General features: G+C 40.1%; 1 protein-coding gene across 2 annotated transcripts in view; it reads left to right on the plus strand.

The window, feature by feature from the left end:
- The first annotated feature begins 14,878 nt into the window (after positions 1-14,878).
- COL14A1 (collagen type XIV alpha 1 chain) overlaps positions 14,879-25,234 on the plus strand; it is a 213,435-nt gene continuing 203,079 nt past the window's right edge. For both annotated transcript variants that reach the window (XM_063079077.1, XM_063079078.1), the window contains exon 1: positions 14,879-15,002. The gene's annotated coding sequence lies outside the window, so the exon portion shown is untranslated. The remainder of the gene's footprint in view (positions 15,003-25,234) is intronic.

Consider the following 25,234-nt stretch of genomic DNA (forward strand, 5'->3'; position numbering starts at 1 on the left):
CTTTTTGTGTCTGGGCACCTTTCTGTGCTTTACAAATAGTAACATTTAACTTTCATAAATATATTATGTGGTAGTCAACATTCTTATCCCTATTTTACATATGAGGGAACAGATTGTTGAAAGGTTAAGTAGCTTGCCCAGAGTCACAAAGGAAGTAAGCAGCCCAGCCATTGATTCTCTCACAGACGCTTTAGCTCTGGAATCCAAACTCTTAGTCCCTAATGGATAGCCAATTGTCCCAGCCAATTATTTCCCTGTTTCCCACTGATTTGCAATGTGCCACCATCACAATTTTTCCTATTTGTAAAGCACAAAAAGAAAATTTTTCCATGAAGTTCCACCACCTAATAACTTTAGCATCCAGTGTCAATTCTTGCCTAAGTCAATTTTTACTATGTTTGCTGCAAAATGGGTTTTTCCAATTAGTCCTTTTACATCCATCAGTTGGCATTCTACAGTAAGGAAAGCATCTCCTTTGTTATCTGTTCATCTGTGTACTTATCTACCTCTAGACCCAAGGATTTTTATTTCTTATTTAATGAATCCATTATCATCATAATTTATTTTGATTCTCTAATTATCCCAGATTTGGTCAGCGGAATCACTTCAAACTGAGTCTGTGTCCTTCTGACATGACTTCAATTTTTGAGCAGTTTCTTTACTTTTTAAAAAAAATTTTAACATTCACTTGTACATTTTTGTGAGGTACAGTGCGTTGTTTCAATACATGCATATATGGCACAATGATTCACTTAGGATATATAGCATAGTTTTGTAGCTGTTTTAATCCGTCACTTCTCTTCCCCCCACCCTCTTTCCCCCCAGCCTCTGATAACCATTATTCTCCTTGCTACTTCTACGAGAACTACTTTTTTTTTAGATTCCACGTATGAGTGAGATCATGTGGTATTTGTCTTTCTGTGCCTGACTTAGTTCACTTAACATGATGGCTTCCAATTCCATCTATGTTGCTGCAAATGACAGGCTATCTTTTTTTTTTTTTTTAATAGCTGAATAGTATTCCATTGTGTATATACCACAGGGTTTTTTAATCCATTCATCTATTGGTGAGCGTTTAGGTTGATTCCGTCTCTTGTCTATTGTGAATAGTGTTGCAATAAACATGGGAGTGCAGATGTCTTTTTGATATGTTGATTTCATTTCCCTTGGGTATATACCCAGTAGTGGGATAGCTGGGTCATAGGGTAGATCTGTTTTTGGTTTCCTGACGAAACTCTGTACTGTTTTCCACAATGGCTGTACCAATTTGCATTCCTACCAACAGTGTAGGAGAGAGTTCCCTTTTCTCTGCATCCTCACCAGCATTTATTATTTTGTCTTGTTGAAAGTAAGCATTTTAACTATCTCATTATGGTTTTATTTTGCATTTCCCTAATGATTAGTGATTTTGAGCAGTTTTTCACGTGCTTTTTGGCCATTTGTGTGTCTTTTGAGTTCCTTTACATTCTAGAACAGATCTTCCAGGTTAACTGACTAGTACCAAACGAAAAAAAAAAATGTTTCAGGCTTATCTTGTGTTTTCCTTTTCTTATCCTGGAATCAGCTATTTCTCCAACCTGATTCTGTTTACTGAGGAAGAGTGTCATTTTGTGATTACAAATAATGCCTTAATAAGTAACATTGTGTGTACTATTTCTTGTACTGTTGGAAGTGAAACCTCAGGGCAAACTCCTAGAAATTGGGTTGCTGAATGAACGGGTAAATGTAAATTGAGTTTTGTTTGATATGAAAGTACTTCAAAAAGTTTGTGGAAAAGTGGAATTGAAAGATAGTACAAATCTTCCCGTGAACTTTCATATTGTCAAATTTCACTCTGAAGGGATTGCACCATTTAGCACACATCAGCAGTGTATCAGAGTGCTTGTTTTTCTACAGCTTTGCCAACAGAGTATACCATCATGCTTATTAATTTTTGCCACTCTGATTAGGTAAAAAATGGTGTTTCTCTTTTAATTTAAATTTAATTATGAGTGAGGTTGATCTTTTCATAAATGTAAGGAATATTTCATATCTTTTTAGGGAGTATTGTCAGCTTCACATATTTTGCCCATTTATGTATAGGGTTTTGGTTTTTTTTTTAAGCTTGATATTTACAAGTTCCTTACATTTTAGTGATATTAGTTCTTTATCTAAAACGTATGTTGGAAGTATTTTCTCCCAGTTTGTCATTTGTCTTTGACTTTGCTTATAGAGTCTTGTGCTGTGCAAAATCTTCTTGAAAAAATTTTTGTTTTTATATAGTTGAATACATTCATCTTTTCCTTTATATCTGGATTTTAAGACATATTTAGAAAGCCTTTCCTAACCAGATTTCAAAGGAATTCATCTAAGTTTTCTTCTGGTGCTGGCATAGCTTTGTTTTTATAATTAGTAACTGCTTAAGAGATTGAATTGTGAATGATTCATTTTTCTTTTACCTCTCCTTTTATAATTTTTCATAATGAACATGGATTATTTGGTTAAAAATATAAAAACTCTTAAAAATTATGTAAAGCTGAAATGAAGCATTTCAATACTAACAGGAATGGTGTTAGACTTTCAATGCCATTTGAGTATCCTTTATAATTTATCAGCTTTGACTTAAGGTCTTTTTCATTTGTTTGTTTGTATAAAAGCATGTACTTTTTTGGCTTCTGGGAAAAATCCTTTGTATATAGGCTTCTTCTTCTGTATAGCTATTTGATTTCTAGGAATGAAAGGCTTTCCCCAATAATAAAGCTGTCAATGGAAAGGGAAAACAGGATGTGGTTCTTTTTCATTGGAGCCTTCCAAAAGTTTGAGGGTAGTTTGAGGAGTTGAAATGTCTTAGATGATGTCTTGCCTGGAAACAGAAAATAGAGAAGATAATCTCCCAAATGTTTTCCAGCAGATGATTCTATTATTTTGTAGGAGTGTCCCTGGCTTGAATTTTCTCTAATTTTTTTTCCACTACCTCATTATAGGAAACTTAACAAACTCCAGATGACGAATCTTTCAGCTTTCAACTCTTTTAGTTAATCTTGTTTCCCCCCCCCCCCCCCCCAGAATTGATCAGGGAAGTATATAGACAAGAATTTGGTGAGAAAACCAGTAGATCATGAGCTCTGAGGACATCAAAACAGGCCCTTTTCTGGGTAAAGGTACAAAAAATGCTACTCCAGCGAGATCAGCTGTGTATAGAAGCAGCTGCTGTTGTACATTGAAAAAGTTTGGAAAAACAGGAAGTATACACTTGAGACTCCAGGAAAATTCCATTTACATGCATCATAAATTATATACAAAAAAGAATGACTGTGTAAGGTCATCCAATTCAGTTCCTTTCATTTAGATAGCCCCATGGACTTGGTGATGACTGATGGAAGCTCAATTGGACAGATTTATATACTATATTTATAATTTCTAAAAAGAACTTCTTTATGAAACATGATGCAAGTTTGTCAGAATTTTACTCACTCACCAGCAGAATTATTTACTTGTCCAAGATGTGGCTGGGTTTAGGTATTTAATAAAATAACTAAAAGTTCTTACAGAGTTACAAATGAATATTAATTTCACCCCAGGAGTAAGTCAACTCTGCTCCATGTACTCATTCCAAAGATCAGAAGCTTACATTTATTTTGATCATTGATTTGAAACTTTCTAGTTGAAAATGCGTTTTTGTCTTGTGTAGTAAGAAAAGATTTTCAAATCTTGTTGAATTCTGTCATCTGAGGCCATCACGAATTGCTTCGTTATCACAAATGCTGACAGATCAGACTTGGCAAGTTCACTTCACAGGAGGTTTGGAATGAGCTGAGGGCTGGTCTGCGTTTCTCCTCTCATTTAAGGCTGAGTCCCCACGTAGGATACCTCAAGGCAAAGCATGTATTTAACCCTTTACGGTACTGGATCATCCTCTGGGTTTCTAAACAAGAGTGTTTTGTGATGTTTGCTAAATCAAGCCTTATTATTTATGCAGTAACTTGACCCCCATCCCTGGGAGGTAGTATTTCCTGGGATTCTGCCACATGGTCACAAGACAGCCTTTTCTTATTTAATTTCTTCACACCTCCATTTGTTTTTCTAAATGGGTGGTATTGCATGCTCTTCCTATACCCACTGGTTTGTGCTGAGGACCATGTGTGATAGTTTATTTCAGGAAGCTTCGAGAGCAAAATAACTGTCTCATAAAAATTGTTATTATCACTTTCAGAAACAGGATTTTCATAAGGGAAGCACATGAGAAAGTCATATCTGGATGCTCGAGTGATCACCGTGATAGTTAGATCTACTGTGTCACTGTTCTGTTCAGATCTCCCCCTCCCGCGCAGACCAAATCCAAAGTCTTTGTCCACAACGTCTGGACCCAGCTGCCACTCCGATCTCGTCCCTTAGCTGCGTTTCTCTTGCTCACTCCTCATGTACCTCGCAGGCCCCCTTGCTGCTCCTCCAGCCTCAGAGCCTTTGCATTTGTGATTCCTTCTGCCCGTCCTCCAGTTAGTTTCATGTCTGGCTCCCCATCTTCTTCATTCGGTGTCTTCTCAAAAGCCTTCTCTTCAGTCACCCCAGCCACCCCATCTAAAAAAGCAGCTTTGGTCCATTCCCATCCCTGGTTTTTATTCTTCTTTCCAGCATTTTCCAGTGACATTAGGCTACATATTTGTTTGCAATATGTTTTCTCTCAGTTTTCCCTGTGAGTAACCTCCAAGACAGTAGGAACCTCATCACTATGTAAACCTGATACCGAGGATCTCACCTGGCAGGTCAAAGGTGGGGAATAAGTATTTACTAAATGAATGAACATGTACGTAGTAGATGGCTCCCGAGTCTTCTGTCATCTGCCCTTTGTCAGACAGCCTGCAGGTGCTACACAGATGGATTTAGGTAGAGGCCTTAAAACTGATGACAGCCACATGGGGAGAATTGAAGAGGTGTAATTGATTAATTTCATTTAATTCAATGTAGCAGACATTTACAAAGCCCCTATTAAGAATAAGCCCCTATGTTGGAATTGATATTAACACATCTGCTTCTCTGAAGAAGGCTTGTAATTGATGGTTTCCAACAGGAAGAACTAAAGTAGAATGACTTCCTCAGCCGGTTGGGATTCCCTCTTCTGATTCCTGCTGAAATGAATTTAAGTTGAGAAGCCTTGTCTGAACCCCTACTATGAGCAATGCACTATGCTGCTGATTATCTCTAATGCCACACTTACAATGGTGTCACTCTTTCAGCTCTAAATAACAGCAAATCTAATACTCAAGAAAAAGAATTCAGTACAGCAATACAGCATACGAGTATAGGTTTCTGAAGAACTGTATTAACCTGAGTGCTTCTAGAAGTGCAAATATTAAAGCTATTAAAATTATAGGGCCGAGCCCGTGGCGCACTCGGGAGAGTGCGGTGCTAGGAGCGCGGCGACGCTCCCGCCGCGGGTTCAGATCCTGTATGGGAATGGCTGGTGCACTCACTGGCTGAGTGCCGGTCACAAAAAAGACAAAAAAAAAAAAAAAAAAAAAATTATATTAGGGTCATGCATCCATACTGTTCATTGATGTGCACTTTTGATTGAGATGAGAAAAAGGTGCATATTACAAATTAGGCAGAAAAACACATCTTTTCCTCATTATTGTCTAAACAGTTAGGACTCATCTATATAGTTTAGGACTATCTATATAGTTTATTTCTGGCATATTTGCCTATACAATTTCATAAGAGTAAATTTTAAATGCACGTATATCTTAGTACCTCATTATACAAAGGCTTGGAATAAAAATAGTGGAAAATAAAAGCAGTGTCTGTCACAGTTAATATTAGCCAACAGTGAGAACATACGGTGTGACTGACACTCTTTTAAGAGCTTTAATGAATTAATTAAATTGGATGAATTAATTCACTTAACTGTCACAACATGCTCATGAAGCAGGTACTCTTATCATTTCCATTTTATGAATTAGGAAATAGGAACAATAAGTTAAGTAGTTGCTTGTCCAAGATTAGTAGTGGTGCCAGAATTCTGGCCAAGAATTCATGCTTTTAACCACTGCATCACATTGCCTCCAAGAAAGCATACTCTTGGATGGGAAAGAAAGTAACACATTAAATATCAATCAGAGTTGACAACAATAAAAGCATTCTCTCAAATTAATATATGTGTGTGTGTATATATATATATCTTTATATATATATATATATATCTTTATATATATATATATATTTTTTTTTTTTGCAAAAATAGATAACTACTGTAAGAGCTCCAAGGAGGGAAAGATGGAGTTGAGAGAAAGAAGGGCAGTATCTGTTCAGATGGATAGGAATGGGAAAATATTCAGTTCAGATAGCACCAGACAAAGGGAAGAATTGGAAAAATGCAAATGATATTCAGGATCAGGGAATAATATTATAAGCTAACTTTTAGAAAGTGCTTACTAAATAATAGGCAAAGAGCTTTCCATATATTATCAAATTAAAATCTCCTAAACATGATGAGAAGTAACCATTATTACCACCATATAATGTGGATATAGCATCTCCAGCTCTATCTGACTTCAGAGCTCACACTGTTAACCTACACTATTCAGTTTGCCTAAGAAGTTGAGTGGATATGAGACAGAAAAGTTAAGTTGAGGCAAACTTTGAGGAATTTGATTACTAAGATAACTTGTTTACATTTTATTCTGTATGTACGAGGCACTACTGGAGGGTTCAGAGCAGGTAAAGGATGTGAGTAAAGCAGGTTTACTCTTGCAGGAGTATATAGACCATTGGTTCTCAATGTTGGCTGTGTGTTGGGATCATTAGGGAACTGTTAATAAAATACCCATGTCTGCTCCCTCCCCTAGTCAGTTAATTAAGAATCTCTGATGCTCATCTCATTCATTTACTCCAAACCTTTCAGAGACTTCCCTTTACCAAGATAAAGTCAAAAATACTTACCTTGGTACTCGATTGTCCAAGGCCTGATTCCTGCTCACCCCTTGTAATTTATCTCACCCCACTTGATTTAAGTGTATTTTCTCTGATCTCAGTAAATTCTGCTCATTCAAGGCTCTGGTCTCCTCTTCTTATAAGGGCACTAATCTTATTATGGGGTCTCCACCCTCATGACCTCATCTAAACCTAATTACCTCCCAAAGAGGCCCACTTCCAAATACCATCACATTGAAACTTAGGGTTTCAACATACAAATTTACAAGCATTCAGTCCATAGCTCTGGGATGAAGAAGGTTGGTACTAAAACAAGAAGGGTTGGGTGGAAGTTATTTGAGAAGGTAGATCCCTAGATTCCCTTCTTAACGCTACACTCCCATATGCTGGTGGAATGCTGGGGTTTATTTTTTGGAGATGGTAAAACATGGGGTCTTGAGCCTGAGAGTGAACTGAGCAGTAAGAGTGCAGGCATCATACTGAAGACAGAGGGATTCAGTGGCTGTATTCATATAAAGTGCTCAATGCCAAGTCCCCTCAACCTTCTTGTTTAACAATCAACTCTGGCAGCCCGACTTCACCCTCGAGGAAGGTGATTGGAAGAGCATAGTTGGGGGATCTGCCAGGCCAAGAGGAAAGACTAAACACACTGACCTTGAAGGCTCCTCAACAAAGGGCCACTGAGGAGGTCACTCTCCAGTGCAGAACAAGCTGAACAGCCCCGTCCACCGACAACTTCCAATCCCTTTCAATCTTCCTCTTTGTGTTTGTTCCTTTTTCTTTTTATACCCCAGCTTTTTACATTGAAAAATTAAAAGCTATAGAAAATGAGAGATTAGTACAAAGGATCCCTGATAGTCTTGACATAAATTTATCAGTTGTTAACATTTTTCACATTTTCTCTCTGTTTCTCTACATATACACACTTTTTCTCTGAACCATGTGATAGTTTCTCATACTTAATAAGGAGCAGATCATGAAGAAACAGGAGAAATCTAAGAAAAGTTTCTAACGTGGAAAATGGAATCCCAAATAAAGAGACAACAGCCATTTGGAAAATATACAGTCTATGTAGAGAGAAGAAAGCTTAAGATAATACAATCATTTATCTCTCCGAAGAGATTGTAACTATGAAAAAAGAGTAAGATACTATTAGAAAAACATTCAAATAAATTTTTTTAAAAAGAAAAACATTCAAAAAAGACAAAATAGAATTATTAAAAATTAAAATATAACAGAAATGAGAAACTAAAATAAAATTTAAAGTGACAAAACCCACAAGGTAGAATAAAAATACAAAGAGACAGAAAACAAGAAAGGAAAAGTAAAAAAAATTATACCATCATTCTCAGAGGTCTACTATCTGAAAAAGGAAATCCAGACATAGAGAATAGAGAAATAAAGAAGAGAATTTCATTAATGAAACACTTAAGGAGATATTTTCAGAACCAAAGGATAAGAATTTCTAGACTGAAAGCGTCTATGGAGTATGTAGCGCAACAAGGGAAACTGGACCCACATCAAAGTATGTCATTGTGACATTTTAAAACATAGGAGACAAAGAGAAGACCCTACAAGCTTCCAGAGTGAGTAGGTTGGTGGGGCGATAATTTATTCAGAGAAGATCTAAAGTCAGAATAACTTCTCCATCACAACAGCAATGCTGGGAGCAAGAAATAGGGAGCAATGCCTTCAACATTTTGAAGGAAAATTATTTCTTAACTAGAATTCTATGTCCAGTCAAAATAGTAATAAAACGTGAGGGTAAAATACATACAAGGTTTGAAAAACTTATCTCCTCCTCCTTATGCACTTATCTTTGGATACCGCTAGGGAATGTCCTTATTCAAAATGGAGTAAAGTGAGAGCCAGGAAGATGTGAAAAACTGAAAACAGGATATCCGGCACATAAGAGAAGTAGAGAGAACCCACTGAGTAATAATTGTGCTTCAGGTGTAGAGGGCAGTCACTAAAGACTGCATGTTTGTGTCCCCCAAATCCGTATGTTGAAGCCTAAATCCCCAATGTAATGATATTTGAAGGTGGGACATGTGGGAGGTGATTAGATTATGATGGTGGAGCCCTCATGAATGGGATTAGTGTTCTCATAAGAAGGAATGCAAGAGGGATGATCTCTCTCTTTCTGTCTTCATCATGTGAGGATATGAGAAGATGGAGGTCTGCAAACCAATTTGCAGCCCTCACCAGACACTAAACCTACGGATTCCTTAACCCTGGACTTTTCAGCCTTCAGAACTGTGAGAAATAAATTCCTATAGTTTAAGCCACCCAGTCTATGGTATCCTGTTACAGCAGCCCAGACTGACAAAGACAGCAGCTGTGCAGGTGGAAGCAGCATGATGCAAGAAACAGGCTGCAGAGAGCTGTCAGCGCCATGTTGCTACAACTGTCTCTTTAGCCAGATTGAACTCCTGGAGGACATACTTGACCAAACAGGGGGATGTACTAACAAAGAGGAAGACATGGTATTCAGGAAATAGGCATCCAATCTTTGAGAAAGGCAGAGGAAATTCCAAGTATAGTAGAAAAGCAAAGGCCAGGATGACAACCGAGCAGCAGGTCCAAAGGGAAAACTACCCAGAAAAGAAGGAATATCTAAAAAATCTTAGCTGACATAAGTGACTTTATGCACCATTGTACTGAGATGTTATTGGAAGTAGTAGGAAGAATTAGCAAAAAGCAAAAAGAAAATTAAGGAAATGAAAAAGCAAGGTAATTATTAACTTCAGAAAAAACTAATAGCAGAAAGGAAAAATAATCATAATGTATCATGATTCTTTTACATGAGTGATATTTGCAAAGCATATGAATGGAAACACTGAATATAGAGTTAACCAAAATTGTAATGTAATCACATTGGGAAGATAGAAGAGGGGATGGCAGCGTAAGAGAGCGTATCCTCTTCTACTGTAATAGGGAACATAGAAATGATATTTAAAATTGGCTAATAGACACATGCATGTTATTTAGAAGTATGAAGATGTGGAAATGTTAGGAGGAAACTTGCTTAAAAGTAAAAAATGCTATTTTTTGGACAGCAAGACAGTATTACTTATATTTTACAAGTTTTCGGTATTACTTGACTTTAAAAATTACATGGTTGAATTATTTTTAATAAAATAATCATTACAGAAATTAAAATAGTCCATGTGAGCTCTCCCAGCACATTTGGTATCTGAAAAACTCTTAATAAAAGTTCTTTTTATTATGATATTATTATTATTGAAAAGAGTCTTGGCTTTTTGTCAGATGATATTAAATCGAGTAATATCTGCCACTGACTCTTTTGAGATTTGGACAGGGTATCTAATTCACTGGGCCTCAGCTTCTTCATTTGTAAAGTGAAAGGGGTTTGATGCATATAATATATATAATCTCTTAGGCCTGCTACAGCACTATTATGCTATGAATAGAACCTTTTATTCAACATGCATACACTGACAGGGTGCTGTCACACATGAAAAACTTGGCTGCTCTTAAAGTCATGACTTTGATCTGGTCCATGGAACTGAAAAGACGAGGAATGTCTTAATCACTGTTTCAAGAACATGAAAAGCAATTGTGAGGAGAAGGGGAGGACTTCAGCACCATAAAGGGCAGAATAAGACAATATGATTTCAATCTCTGGAATGACTTTCACCTCGTAGAGCTCATATATTAAAATAGAGTGACGTACGGGAATGCACTTTGTAAAGCAAAAACCCTATACAAGCATGGAAGATAACACGAATATTGTCTGGAACAGGCTCAGCACACCATAGTGGGAAAAGCTCTGGCCCGGGAGTTAAGACATCTGAATTCTAGTGTTGACTTTGTTAATAATACGCTGGGTAAGTTCGGACAAGCTCTCTCATGTCCTTTGTCCACGCTTCAGGACTGGTGAAATAAAGGTTGATTCAGTTGAAGTTCTTCAATTAGCAGGGAAAGAAATCAGATGTGGCAAAAATGGGGTTGCTGAGACAAAAACTTCCAAAAGGACAGGAGTCAGAGATGTTCTAGAGCTCTGGACAGGGCTGATATTCAAAAGAGTGAGCAACCAGATGGCAGAGGCACAACCCAATCAGAATGGAGGCCAGTTGCCACACCTGAGCAGAGAACAGAGGTGCTCAGCTGATCCGAGCATTAACTCTCCAATTTGGGGAGCAAAGGGAGGTCTGGGGTAGTGGTCCCAGGAAGTGGATGGTACAGGACACTAAGGGTGGTGGGACAGCAGCTATTCACCAACCAGTATGGAAGACTTTCAATATTTGAACAACGATTGCAGCTGTATTGGTGTGTTCCTGCTGGATGGTAGAACTGTGTCTGGGTATAAGGAACTATTGTTTCTTCTGGCCTCATTGCTAGGATGAACTGAGATAAAATTTGGCAAACATTTTTTCTGCCTTTGTGTTCTACCACTTAATACTCACATTTGAGGGGGAAAGTATCTGTTTGGCTTAGTTTAGAGCTTATGCTCATAATCTACTGAGGGAAAACAGGGCTAAAGGAATGCAGAAGTCTATTCCAGGGTAAGAATTTAGCAGCTGGTGAGGTGGGATGTCAGTCAATTGGAAGGGATATGGGCCCATTACTACAGGACAGGGTCCTGAAGCCTCCCTACTGTGCTGGGGATTAGCCCTCTGTTACCAGTTGTGCCATTGCAAGATCAGAGCACACGTAAGAGTTCCAGTAGCAGGGATGGAGTAGTCAGCCTGGAGGGGCAACACGGGAACAGGGATCAGGGAATTGGGCCATGGTTATTGTTCATAGGTGTGACACTATTATCAGCTGGTGACTATACTTGGTGAGTATAAAGGAGGAATGGATGCTGAACTGTGGGAAAACTCACTGCTGGCTGTTACAGAGGGGTTGGAGTAGAATCACAAATAACTCATTCATCTGGAAGCTGTGGTTTGCTGCAGCAAGCGTGAGGAAATGCATGGTGGTACTTTGGGGTTTTACAATGACTAGGAGGAGGGGTCAGTGCTGCTGGAATTTGGCTGATGGGACCAGGCATGATAACTATTCTACAAAGTCTGGAGTAGTCATGTGGTTCTACACAAAATGTCAAAAATAGTACCTCTGTTGAGAAACACTGAGAGGAGAATCTTCTGGAAGGGGCTGCTGGTGAGTGTACAGCCATGGGCAATGGGTAGAAGGGGGATAGTCCTGGTTTGGGTAATGTTGCTGCCATTTATTAATTATTTATTATGGTTTAGGTCCATAAGTACGTTTGTCATTTAATCTGCATGACAATCCCCTAAGATATAATTAACTACCTTCTTCTTATACATGAGAAGTTGGGCTCAGAGAAATAAAATCACTTCACCAAAGTGAGTCAAGCAAAGGAAGAATCCTGCAATTCAGGTTTAAGACCAAAGTCTTCCTGCAAAGTTTCAGGGGACCGAGAGGAGAGGGGAAACAGGTGAGTGTGTGTGTGTGTGTGGAGTCCTTAGAGAGAAAAAGGATTATAGTCATGTCACAAGCTCAGTATGTTGAGTCCTGGAATCAATTACTGTGGGAAGCTAAAATTTTTGTATACCTTTGAAAAGGCCCCAGATATCCATATTTAGTTTTCTTAGATTGAAGGAGACGAACATTAGTGGGGTCTTTTGGTCTTGTTTCTATGATTCAGTTCTGAGTACTCTACCAGACTCTGAGGGCTGCCCTTAAGATAACTGTTGAATAAACACTTTCTTGAAAGGGCTGGAAATTCACACACAATTGCAACTAAATGGAAAACTGATTGAAACCAGCAATTCCAATTCAACATTAACTGAAGTTCATCTACATTTAAAGTGAAATGCAAGAAGTCAAAAGTTAAAGAGATGAAGGAAGAAAGACTTGAGTTAGAATTTTAAAAAATAACATTTTATATGATTACTAAACCAATGCAAATCATCACATAAGATTTCTATCTAACAAATATTATGGCTAATTGTTGTATGTGGGTTTTTGTACACATATTTCACATTTTAAAATCATCAGGGGATTTTAGATTCCAATTTTCTGTAATTAAATAACTGGTACTTCCTTCCCCCTCTTTTACCTAAAACTTTGAGCTAACGTGCAACCATCTCTCCCAAGGGAATTACAAGAAAAACTTACACTAGTCATCTACATTTTGGTAAAAATGAAGAACATGAGAGTAAATTTTTACCGTGAAAAGGAGGAACACAATATGAGGGTAATAGGCACTTGTCATAGGCAGAGAAAGGGAGTTCTAAGCAAAGCGGTAGTAGTCTGTAAGAATAAATGCTACATTTCAGCAATTCTGCTCCCAACGTGTCAATGAGCATCCTTCCAGTTCCCGCTCTAGCCCAACCCCCGCGCAGACACCAGGTGGCGCTCTTACTCTTGCAGTCCCGCGTCGGGGATCCTTGGTCTCCTAAAAAGCTGCGCGGGCCGCCTGGGGTCGGAGCATCGCGTTCCGTCGAGCGCAGAAGCAGAGCCGCGCCCTGCTGCGGCCACGCCCTGTGGCTGAGCCGAGGCCAATTCCGACTCAGATCAAGGGACGCAGGGCGGACCCTAACCCTTTGCACTGCAACCTCAAGACCTGAGGGGGAATCCAACGCATGGGCAGGGATGCAAACGTCACGCAGATTCGAGGAAAGCAGAAGTGGTGGCTACCAGCAGTGCGGACGGGCAGAACGTCGGAAGGACCGTCTTGAAACGGTCTCAACGTTTGAACCGGTCTCAAACGTCACAGCCCCTATTTCTGGATTCCCAGCTGGGCACGACCGAGGCAGGATCGAGGACCTGCTGACGGTCTCCCCTCCCCCTCTTCTCTCCATCAACCAGCCTTTGGTGGTGGTGAAATGCTGCCGTTTTCCAAGGCGACAAAGCATTTTCTCACAAAAGTAGCGTCTTGCTAAATTCTGTTTCTGTGCACTCTCCTCCCTAGCATTGGCGAGCACAGAGCAAACTAGATTATAAAGAATTGGACGCAAGCAGTTTGCTAGTGCGGCTCAAAAATGCGTAAAGATGCCCTTGAAGAGGGCGCAGCGGAGGAGCGCAGGACCGAGTCCCCAGAGACCCACGCGGGGCCCTGGCGCGCCTCCTGCTCGTCACGTCCCAGGGCAGAGTCTGCCAAGGGGTGGCCTGCGCGGATCAGAACCACCAGGGGGATCGATGAGCGCAGGGTCCCGGGTCTCGGCCCACACCTGTTGATCAGAGTCTCCGTGGCGGGGGAATCTCCGGTTTCGAGGTTCAACCATGTGAAAATGCCAACATCTGTGCTTTTATAAACGACAAAAATGTCAATTTCCACACCCTCGGATGATTCTTCTGCACATTAAAGTTTAAGCATCGCTGCTTTGGCGTTGTTGGGAAGAAGACGTGTTCGGAAAGGGAGAAGAGGGACCGAAAGGTGGCTTCCCGGTGGCTACCGTCCCATCCCGTCCGGTCCCCGCAGCCTCCCATCCCCTCACCCCGAGCACAGGGTCTCTCATGGGGGAAGGCAAGGCCGATCTTTGGGAAGGGGGAAGTGGAGCCAGCACATGGGGACGGGAAGGTTCGACATCTCCCAGAGCGGGCAGGGGCTCTGCTCCAGGAGCTCCGCACTAGCCTCGGGCCCAGCAGGCGTGAGGACGCGGCTCGCTCCCGGGGCTCTACGCCCGGCTGCGGCGCGCACCTGGGGGGCCGCCAGGTCTGCAAAGGGGGGACACGCGTTCGGCTCGGGGCGGCCTCCTCCGCTTCTGCCGTGGGGCGGGGATGAGATAGGGGGGAGGAGGAGGAGGAGAGAAAGTGGGGGGCGTTGGGGACTTGGGCCTGCCTCCCACCGCCCGCCCCGCAGCCACCTTCCGCTCTATAATTGGCCGCCGGCGGCCCTTCCTTTCCTCTTATCTGATTGTGGGCGCCCAGCAGGAGGGAAGGGCTGGGGAGGCGGAGGCAGCTCCGGGCGGCCGGGAGCGGGAGCGGGAGCGGGAGCGGGAGAAGGAGAGGGAGAGGGAAAGGGAGAGGAGTTAATTTAAAAGGGTACAAGGAGCGAAGCAAGCAAGGGCGGTGCGCCGCCAGGAACCAACTCGCGGCGGAGCTCGGGGCTTCCTTGCGTGCGGAGAGGTCCCCAACCTGGGCTGGAAGCTTGCCCTGTACAGGTCAGTTCGTCTTTTCTGCTCTTCTTCGTCTCGTCTTTGAAAGGTCTATTTATAAGGAAGGAAAAATGGAGAGAGCGAGCCACCTGCAGACACAGTGCAATTCCACGGACTTGACGCGCGCGCCCAGGATGGCTTGGGGACCTTTGGGATGGAAGGGGACGGTGCACCCGGAGGCCTCTTCGCTGGGCTCGCTGGGCAGGGAGATCGGAGGCGCTGCGTGAGGAGGGTGCGGAGAGAGTGGAGATACCTTGTGTTGCTCTCACGAGCTGTTCTCGGTGCTTGGGTGCTGTGAAAGCGCGGCGAGAAGAAGCTGCGTTTGGCTTCGGGACAGTGGCGGCTCCAGCATTTCCATTTACATGGGGCTTAGTAAAGGTGACAATCTGGTGGGAAAGGGGCTTAGGAATTTGTCTTGAAGGGCTGTGTGCATAAAGAGCACGCTGTTTTTATTTAGATCGTATTGGGGTAGCTTCAGAGAGCAGCCGGTGGAGATCATGGGGGGCACAACTCTCCCAGCCACCCGTTGGTACTGCCACACACAGATATGTGTAGCTGAGGTCCAGGAGCAATCAAGGCAGAACGCGCCGATGGAGGTGGTGGCGGTAGGCGCTCGACCCCAGGAAACCGGGATGCGTTTGGCTTTGGTGTCTGAAGCCGGGAAGTTGCGGCTTTGAGATGCACCACCAGGCTGCGAGGTTGGAGGATCCTCTCCGTCCTAGCTTTTCCACCCCTCACTTTCCCCCCTTTTATCACTCTGGACCCCTCCCTGCCTCAAGCTTCGTAGTGCTCAGGGCCTGGGCGGAGAAGCATCGGAGGAGCTGGGCTTTGGCGCACAGGCAGGACAGGGTTATGGCCCAGCCAAGAGGAGCGCCATGGGGTCACTAGAGTGGTTCTCAGTCCCAGGCCAGGCCTGGAGGCCGCCTGCAAGTCTGGGACACAGGCATTTGGATCTTGCTGCTGAGTTTTTGGGTCCTCGGTGGGAAGCACCCCTATGAGCTCGGGGTTGCTCTGCTTGGGTCTGGGCTGGCTTTGTACCTGCCCTTGGGACAGTGAGCAAAGGAAGCTGTGTGCAGCTCTTGCAGGCGCCTGGTCCTGGAGCTGCTGCTGAGAGCAGACATGAAAAGGAGTTTTCCTGAAACTCCCCTGTTAAAGGCCTTGGGGCCCTTCATCTACAGAGGGCCAGGGAGGGCATTTCTTACTTGCGGCATGTGATAAAGAGTCCCTGTTCAAATTCAGCAAACAGGCTTAAGCTGGGTTCAGTGAGGAGACCTGGTGTTCTGTTTCTGATAAGATGGTCCAGTTCTGCACAAAGAGAACTTACTGGTAAATTTAGAATGAGTCCATGAATGAATAACTGCATTTGGATTTTTGGATTTTCAAAAGAGCAACTTGGGTGGATTTTGGCTGAACTCAAAGCAATAGCCTGGTTATTGTAAGACAGATTTCAGGATAGTTTTATTTGTTTGTTTTTTAAACAGGTTTATTAAGATATAATTTACATACTATACAATTTACCCATTTAAAGGGTACAATTCAATGGTTTTTAGTATATTCACAGAGTTGTGCAACCATCACTACAAGATTAGACCATTTTAGTACTCCAAAAAGAAATCCCATATCTGTTAGCAGTAACTCCATACTTCTCCCTAACCTGCTGTCTTGTCTGTATGGGTTTGCCTATTCTGGATATTTCATATAAATGAAAGTACACAATATGTGGTTCTTTGCGAATGATTCTTTCACTTAGCAAAATATTTTTAAGGTGCATTCATGATGTACAGCATACCCTTTTCACACTCTTAGTAAACAACGGGCATCCCCTTCTGCCTGGGGAGCCCTTTGAGGATAAACCCAAACCTCCACTGCAGCCCTGACCTCCTACGGGTCCCTTTGAAAAAACAGGAGTCACACTGGTAAGGCCTCTTAGTAATTCCCTAGGCAGGATACCTTGGAACCCATCAGGATTCCTGGAGCAGTTTTGGACAGGTCCCAGGCTTCAGGATTGATGGGAGGAACCCTTTGGCTCTAATCCTGATGTTAACAGTCTAGCTGAGAATTTCAGAGAACTCCTGGGGCCTTCCATTCATGTTTTCATTTTTAGAATCAGACAGGGCTGGCCTTAAAAATGGGCTGAGCAAACTGGTATGATTTGTGGGGCACTAGGGAAGGTCCCCAGCCCATTAAAAAGACCCCTTGGGGTGTGTTACCTTTCTTACTGAACCAAGAAAGTTCTGTCATCTGCTGTCCAAATGACTAAGTCTTTCATGCCAAAGTTTGTAGTGTTAAAAATTAGCATTTATTTGGATGGCCATTTAAAGGGGCATGGTGATAGCCAAAGGGGCTTAAAGACCACTCATGCTCCTTGACTGCTTAAAATCACAAGCATTTATAGAGAAAAGTCACAAGTGGGGGTCCCAGGAGTCATGTGGGAATCTGACTGGTCATCGGTGAGGTCAGTATAATTATTTCTGGCATCCTGATTAAGGTGCTCCTTGGCTCCTTCAAATCTGGATGTACACAGACTTCAAAGGAGGCTTGTAGTTGTTTGTCATCTGCAAAGACAACTTGAGGAGTGGGGTTCCGTATGTTATCTTAATCCATAGGGCATTTATTTAAGGAGCAAACATCCTGACCATCAGATCAAGGCTTAGCCTAAGGAGGCATATGTTTAATCGACTCTACTCTTACCTTATTATTAACTGAATTTGTTACTCCTTGGAATCCAGCCTCTCCTGCTTGGTCAAGCAGAATTTTTTTTTTTTTTTTTTTTTTGCTATTTCCTTTTCTCTCCTAGCTGAGGCCTGTTCTGGCTGAGGTTAGAGGAATAGATAGGGGAAATTGGGGTCTTTCCTGCTTTCCTCTTTGGGTCTTAAATATTTCCTAGTACCATCTAGTAAAACACAAAGATCTTTTGCCTGCTTTCAGTTGATAGTCTCTGCAGTGATGTGACTGTACAGCCACATTTGCAGTCACCTTTTTTCAAACTAAGCCAAATGACAGTTCTCCTGGCTGGTTGAGTGTAACCTAAGATTTCTTTAAAGAACAAGGGCCCTCCTGAATTGCTGCAGGCTGTGGTGGTGCTGTTTGAGCACAGATGAGCTAACAAATTATCTGGGATTATGACTGTTTGTTGAGAACAAAGTCATTGGTAAATGAGACACTAGATGGTCCTCCAAGGGCACTGGTGTTGGGATGGAGAGAGAAAGTTTAAAGGAAACTGACAGAAATAAACTATTCTTGGCAGATTTGCCCCCAAATAGTGCTGGATGTCAGGAAAACAATCATTCTCCTGTACTTTTCTATAAGTAAATGAAATGTGGCAGGGATCCAGTTACTCTTCTGTATACACTAAGCTTTGAGTGTAGACTGAACTGCATCCTGTTCCAGTGGGGGTGATGGATGTGTGTGTGTGCACATGCGGGAAGTGTTGTCATATTTTTTTGAGTACTTATTGGGTATCTATTGTTTCCCCTTTCAGAAACACACTTAAGTCTCCCAAATACTTGGAGGAAGCAAATATTGTTCCTTGTTTAGTGATAAGATCACTGAGTTTTGAGGAAATAAAGTAGCTTGCCTGGGTCATAAAGCTAGCAAGTGACAGATACATGATTAAGAAACATCTATATGGAATTTGAAGCCCAATCCCATTGGACACTTTCTCAACTACCTTCTCTGATGGGGGCAGAGGGTGGGGTGTACGACTGGAACTGGATGGTACAAACTGAGGCCATACAATCTAGTAGCTGAAACAGAGGATGGAAGGCATACAAACGTGGGTGAAATCTAAGCTTGCTCCTTCTGTGCTCTTGTACATGTTTCTCAGCCTTTCTGAGTTTTAGTTTTCTTATTCTGAAAATGGGGATAACAATAGCCATCCTATAGGGTTGTTTAAGTTCTAAGATAATTTGGTACAAAGCTTGGCAGACAAAAATGGTTTCTCTTTTCTTCTTCTACTTCTAGCTTCTTCTTTCCTCTTTTAAAAATTCTTTCCACTTTTCCCTTATTTTCTCTTTCTCTGCTCCAGTTTTTGAGGGAATTGTGAATAGAAAGGAGAGATTATGGGAACTTCTGAGATTTAAGTGTCTGTTTAAGTCAAGTTTAGAACCTAGAATCCTCATTTCCTCAAGGTAATTTTATCAGTGGTCTTATTGCACTTTTCTGCCAATGGGCTTTTGTGGAAGCTACCCTGGCAGGTGTTTCTAGCTTTGAATTTTAGGGAGCAGTGTTTGGTCTCTTTTCTCCCAGAAATTATCTGGGTTGCTTATGAAACTTGGTCCAGAGGGAAGCTGTGCTTTGCTAAGTCCATCAGAATGTCTTAGGATGTGTCTATATCTAGGGTAGTAAGGGGAATCTTTATCAGATAATGATCTGATCCTGGGAGGCTTTCTGTCTCTGCTTTTGCAAAGAGAATCCCACTAAACTGACATCTAAGGATGAAGTTGTACTGCAGGTTTTTTGCTTCTGTTTTTCCTCCACTTCCCAGCCCTGCCTCTTGCCATGTACTGGCACTGTGTTAAGTATTCAAAACATAGTAGTGAACAATACACTTCGGTAAGTAGAAATGCAATAGCCATCTAACCTAGTGTTGAGTGTTACAGAGTGGAAAACAGAGATTACGACTGTAAGAACCAGAGGAAAAGCATCTGACTCTAGACTTGGTGGGTCAGGGAAACCTTCCTGAAGGAATGGATGTCTAAGCTGAGATGTGCAGCTAACCTTTATATTGATCGCAGACATAGATTTTAGTTTAAAATGATCTCCCATTTCTTTGACAGATGAGCTATGTCAGTCCTTAAAAACAGAAAGAAAGAAAGAAAAAAAAAAAAAAAGCCAGGTGATGGAACATTCCTGTGTCAAGGAGCTGTCATTACAATTTGCCATACTTTTGGAATGGTTCTGCCTTCTGCCACCTAGATCTTAACAGCATCGGATTTAAGACAGTTGGAGCAGCTGTATTTTTGAGGCTAATTTACAGTCAAATCCCTTGTATTTAAGTAATTCACAGGTGCTAACCTAATAGGGTCACTCTGTAAATTAGAAAAAGGCTGACCCTCTGGCCAGGCCCATGCCATCAGTAGAAGAAAACAGTGTTCTTTCCTTTGGATAGCACAGCTTTGCACTGGGACACACAATTTGGAAGCAGAATATCTGCTAATTTCAAGCATTAATTACCCTAGGCCAAGTGCAAAATGCAGCGCATCAACTGTGAACTAACTGTACACACTTCAGCCCTGATCATTCAATCATTGGTCATTAAATCAATCATATTTATTGATTGAACTTTTTGGTTATGGGTTAAACTGCTCATCTAGATGTCTTGTAGTATCCAAGACCCAGAAGGTTAAAAACAGTTACTGAGGTCATGAAGTTAGCTGGAGAGTTGCGATGGGATGAAAGACAGATGCCATCCACTGGAGGCCTGGATGGTGAAAGGTCTAGTTTCATGCTACTGCTGTATCTGTTTCATGCGCATCCACAAACTGTTACCAGCCCCTGATGAGATAAAATTGTACCAGGATGTTAACCAAATATGTCACTAAGCACGCTGTTGTTTCAGTTGAATTATTTTTCAGCGCAAAGCTTTCCTGATGAAGGAAGCAAGACAATGCATTGACTTACATTTTGTCATATGCTCCTTATCTCATTGTGGACCAGTAACTAGCAGTTCACAGACCAGCTATTCTGAGTAGCGTCGATCTAGGCAACAGTGGCCCACAACGGGCCACAGAGGTGATCTTGGATCCTTTCTGCCTTTACACTATATTTTTTTCTCCCTTTCTCTTTCCCTTAATTTGTTCTTTGTTTCCTATGCCTTCTTATCGTTTTCTCTTTTCATTTTATCACTTTTCCTTCTCTACCCATCCCTTACTACTATTTACTATTTCTTTTTTTTTTTTTTTTGGATGTTTCTGTCTTAAAGAAAAATCACTGAATTTGATTCAGCTTTTCGTTTTTTAAAAAGCAAAATGAGGACAGCCCAAATACACGATAAGAAATGAGAAAGGAAAACAGTCACAAAATTAGAGAAAATTAAAAGAATTGAATGGTAATTGAAATAATTGTATGCCAATAAATTAGAAAACCTGGATAAAATGGGTCATTTTAAAATGAAATACAAATTACTAAAACTAGATTATACAGACCTAATGAATAAAACAATAGGCACAAAAATGTTGAAAAAGTTATTAAAAAATAGCCTCCCCAAAGTGCCAAACTCCCATGGTTCCATAATTGAATGCTAACAAAAATGTAAGAAATCAATAATGCCAATGTTGTAACTGTTTTATAATACAGTATACAGAAAGAAGGAAAACTTCAAAGTTATTTATATAAAACAAGGAAGATATCAAAACTTGACACAGCATAATGAAAACAGAAAGCTATAGACAAATATCACTTATTAATAACAGTGCACTTATTAATATAAATAGCATATTAGCAAATAGAACCCAGTAACACATTAAAAGAATAATTCACAATGATCAAGCCTGGCTTATATATGACATGCAAGTTCAGGATTAGAAAATTGATTAATATAATTCATCATATTAAAAGGTAAAAGAAAAAATCATGTGATCCTTTCCGTTGCTAGTACAATAATTTCACAGTTCATTTGTCAGGTTAATAACTCAATAAAATCTACACAGATGGATATTTACTTAATATGATAAATTTATATCAGTATATATTTGTTTGTCTTCTATCTATCAGTCTGTCTGTCTAGTCATCTATCATCAAAATCAGTCACGCTAAAGAAGCCTCCCTAGTAAAAACATGAACAGGAGGGGATGTCTAATATCAATATTCTGTAGATAGTAGCTGTATTAGTCCATTTCTATTGCTTATAACAAAAAAATCTGGAACTGGGTGATTTATAAGAAAACAAAATTTATTGCTTACAGTTTCAGAGGCTAGGAAGTCCAAAGTCCAGGGAACACAGCTACGGAAGGTGATGGTGACAGTGACTCAGGGGTCTCACATGGCAGAAAATGGCAGAAAAGAGAAAGACAGACTCTTCGTGCTCTCCTTTTAATGCCCTCAGAACCACACCCCTGACCATCATTTTTAATCCATTCACTATGGCATTGTCTGTAGTCCAATCACCTCTTCAAGGCCTCACCTTTCAATTACTATAATAGGATTTCCCACCCTATTAACACTGTTACAGTGGAGGGTCAAGTTTTTGGGGGACACTCAATTCAAGGAAGTAGCCAAGCAATAAGACAGGAGAAAGAAATAAGAAGCATAAAATTTGGAAAGTAAGAGGAAAACTATCATCTACAGAAAAAATTAAAGAAATAAGTTACTGTAAACTCCAAAACTTGGACAAAGTGTTAAACTATTAGAAATAAGAATCTTTAGCAAAGTGGTAGATTACACATGTTTTTTTAGTCAAACCAGGAAAACTGAACAAAATAGGTCATTCTGGGCTACTAAATGAAGCTCAATAAATTTCAAAAGATTGAAAACTTACAAAGTACGTTTTTTGAAAACAGAACTAAATTAGAAGTGAATAACAATAAATACCTTTACACATTCAAATATTTGGGAATTAAACAACAGGTTTCTAAATAATCTCTGGGTCAAAGGAGAAGTTACAATGTCAACACACAGGGATGATACATTTAGCCTGTTATTCAGTTTTTTGTTTGTTTTTATCTACAAAGCTATATGACCTTGGTCACCAATTGACTGTAAAATTTTCCTTCTAAAAGGTAGATATTAGAATATTAAAAATGTAGAGTTGGAAAAGGCATCTTAGAAGTTATTTTATGCAGTTCTCCTGCCCCCAAATTCAGGAATCCGTTCAATAACATCTATTATGAGTAAAACTTAGCTAGCTTCTGCCCTAGAACTTCTAATAAAAGAGAGGACATTGTTCTAATTATTAGATAATTTTTTATATTCAAATCCATACCCCTGTGAATTTGAATCAACCCACTGATTCAAGTTCTGCTTTCAGAAACTGCACCAAATAATCTTGATTTGTCTTCTACGTGAATGTTCTTCATATATATGAAGACATTTGTTATGTGCCTCTGATTTTTATTTTTTCCTAGGCTTAAAACATGTTTAAATATCACCATTTTTGTCAAACCTTCTTTGCATGAACTTGTCAACTATAACTACTAATCTTTTCTAAACCTTTGAATTGGTAAGTCAGGTCTTCCATGTCCTCATATGGTTCATTATTTTAAATCAATGTAGAGCTATCATCTGGAAAATGATAAAAATGGATTGGAATGCATTTTGAAAAGTTTAAAGCAGTTCACCCATGCAAATAATTGTTGCCTCTGTCATTATCTGGATCTTCAGCTTTTGCCTAAACCATTTTGCCAAGTTAGTTCCACAATCTTAATGTGACGGAGGAGATAATGACATTTTACTTCTCCTTTGTCTTTTAGCATCTGCCCAACTAACCAATTCATTGATTATCATCATTCTATTTTCCTTTGTGTTCTTTCAACTTGTTGCTAACATGCTACTAATTAGAACTTTTTGAGAGATATTTGTGTTTTAAATATATTATCTATTTTATCACAATCTTCTTACAAGATAGATATTAACTTGCACATTACATTGATAGAGTCATAGAGTCACAGAGTGATTAAACAAGGATCCATAGCAAATTATTGCCGGGACTGTCTTCCTAAAACTCCCAGTTTTCTATTCATACCACCACCGTGTGCTAACTTTCCATTTTATTTCATACTTCTTTCATTTAGTTTTGCAATATGGTTGCTTTTGATCTTTCTTTTTAATTAAATTGTAAGTGAGCTCACCGAGGTGAATGTATGATACAACGTTTTACATCTTCCTTACCATCAAGTACAATGCTTTGGTTATATAGTAGGACTCTCAGTAAGTGATAGTTGAAAATGAAAACTCCAATGCTATAAATGATGATCTCTCTCAGGGCCTGGAGATGCCAGATATGTGGTATACCAGATGGCCAATGATAATTTTGTTTATGTATTTTTGTTTTAAGTCAGCAATGATTGGATAGAATACTATCCAAGGTTTGGATGTATATATGTGTATAAGTCTTGGCAAGAGTGTGGCTTACAAAAACTATAGAATAAATATTTTAAGGAATTTTGATAAAACTGGCTTTATGTTAGGCTGGGAGTTTTGTGGACACCTGAAAGCACTGTTAAATGCTTATACTCAAGGCCTTTGCTCCTTATTAACCTAGTTGTACAAATGAGATTAAATGAAACAAACACATAAATTCGAGGAAGAGCAAATTAGCACTAATGGGGCTACTTATAAGTTACTGATCATAAAATTATGACAGTGTTTTGAAAACACTTGTCCTGTACTAAACATTATCTATTTTCCCCAAATTTGGTTTATACCTTCTGAACTTAAAGCTAAGTAGTCATTTCTAATGTGATGTTTTTAAACCAAAAAAAGAAAAAAGAAAAAAAAGATCAAAGCAGAATTGTTTGTTTTGTGCAGGGTTTTGGGCAAAGTCTCAACAAATTAGTCTTTGACATTTTGGTAAATGTTAAAATATCTTATGGCACTTTAAGGGAATTAGAATTTTTCTTGCCCTTAGTTTACTGTCCAAAAGTTTGGGACTTGGCAAAAAAGCTTGGGAAAACTAAAATTCCACTTCTCCTGATATGGAATTGCTCATCCTGATTTAAAATAAACAACAGAAAAAGAAGAATTTAAAAACAGCTATGGCTAAAATTTTTTTCCATATGAATAATACTCAGTTTTAAAAAAAAGTTGCCAAGACTAATGTAGCATCGATTTATTTCTTTAGTTAGTTAAAGTACGTGAAATGCAGATTAACTTCCAATGTTACATGTTAATTGTTGCTTCAAAAAGCCTGGACACAGGAACTATAGTGTTTTGATGAGAGCAGAGAAAGGCTATTTGATTGTGGCTTGTAAATGTACCTTTTCGTATGTTAAAATAGCATCATATGACCTCTGATATGTCTCCCAATCTCAAAATGCATGCTCCAAACACACATTTGGCCTGTTTTCTTACCTCTCTTCTACTAGCCTTATTATGGTTGAGACCTATGATTATAATGTTTGGGGAAGGAAATCTTAGAAAGAATATTTCATTTGAGTTAAGAGAGTCATTCCACTGCTCTATTTTTCTTTGGCTGTCGTGGACAGCTATCTGTGTAAATGGCAGATTTACTGGTGTATCGATTTGATAGGGCTAAAGCCTGCTGCTGTATCTTTACAAATCCCCTTCTGTTTACATAAGGG

Source organism: Cynocephalus volans, chromosome 15, assembly GCF_027409185.1.
Source record: "Cynocephalus volans isolate mCynVol1 chromosome 15, mCynVol1.pri, whole genome shotgun sequence".
NCBI lineage: Eukaryota > Metazoa > Chordata > Mammalia > Dermoptera > Cynocephalidae > Cynocephalus > Cynocephalus volans.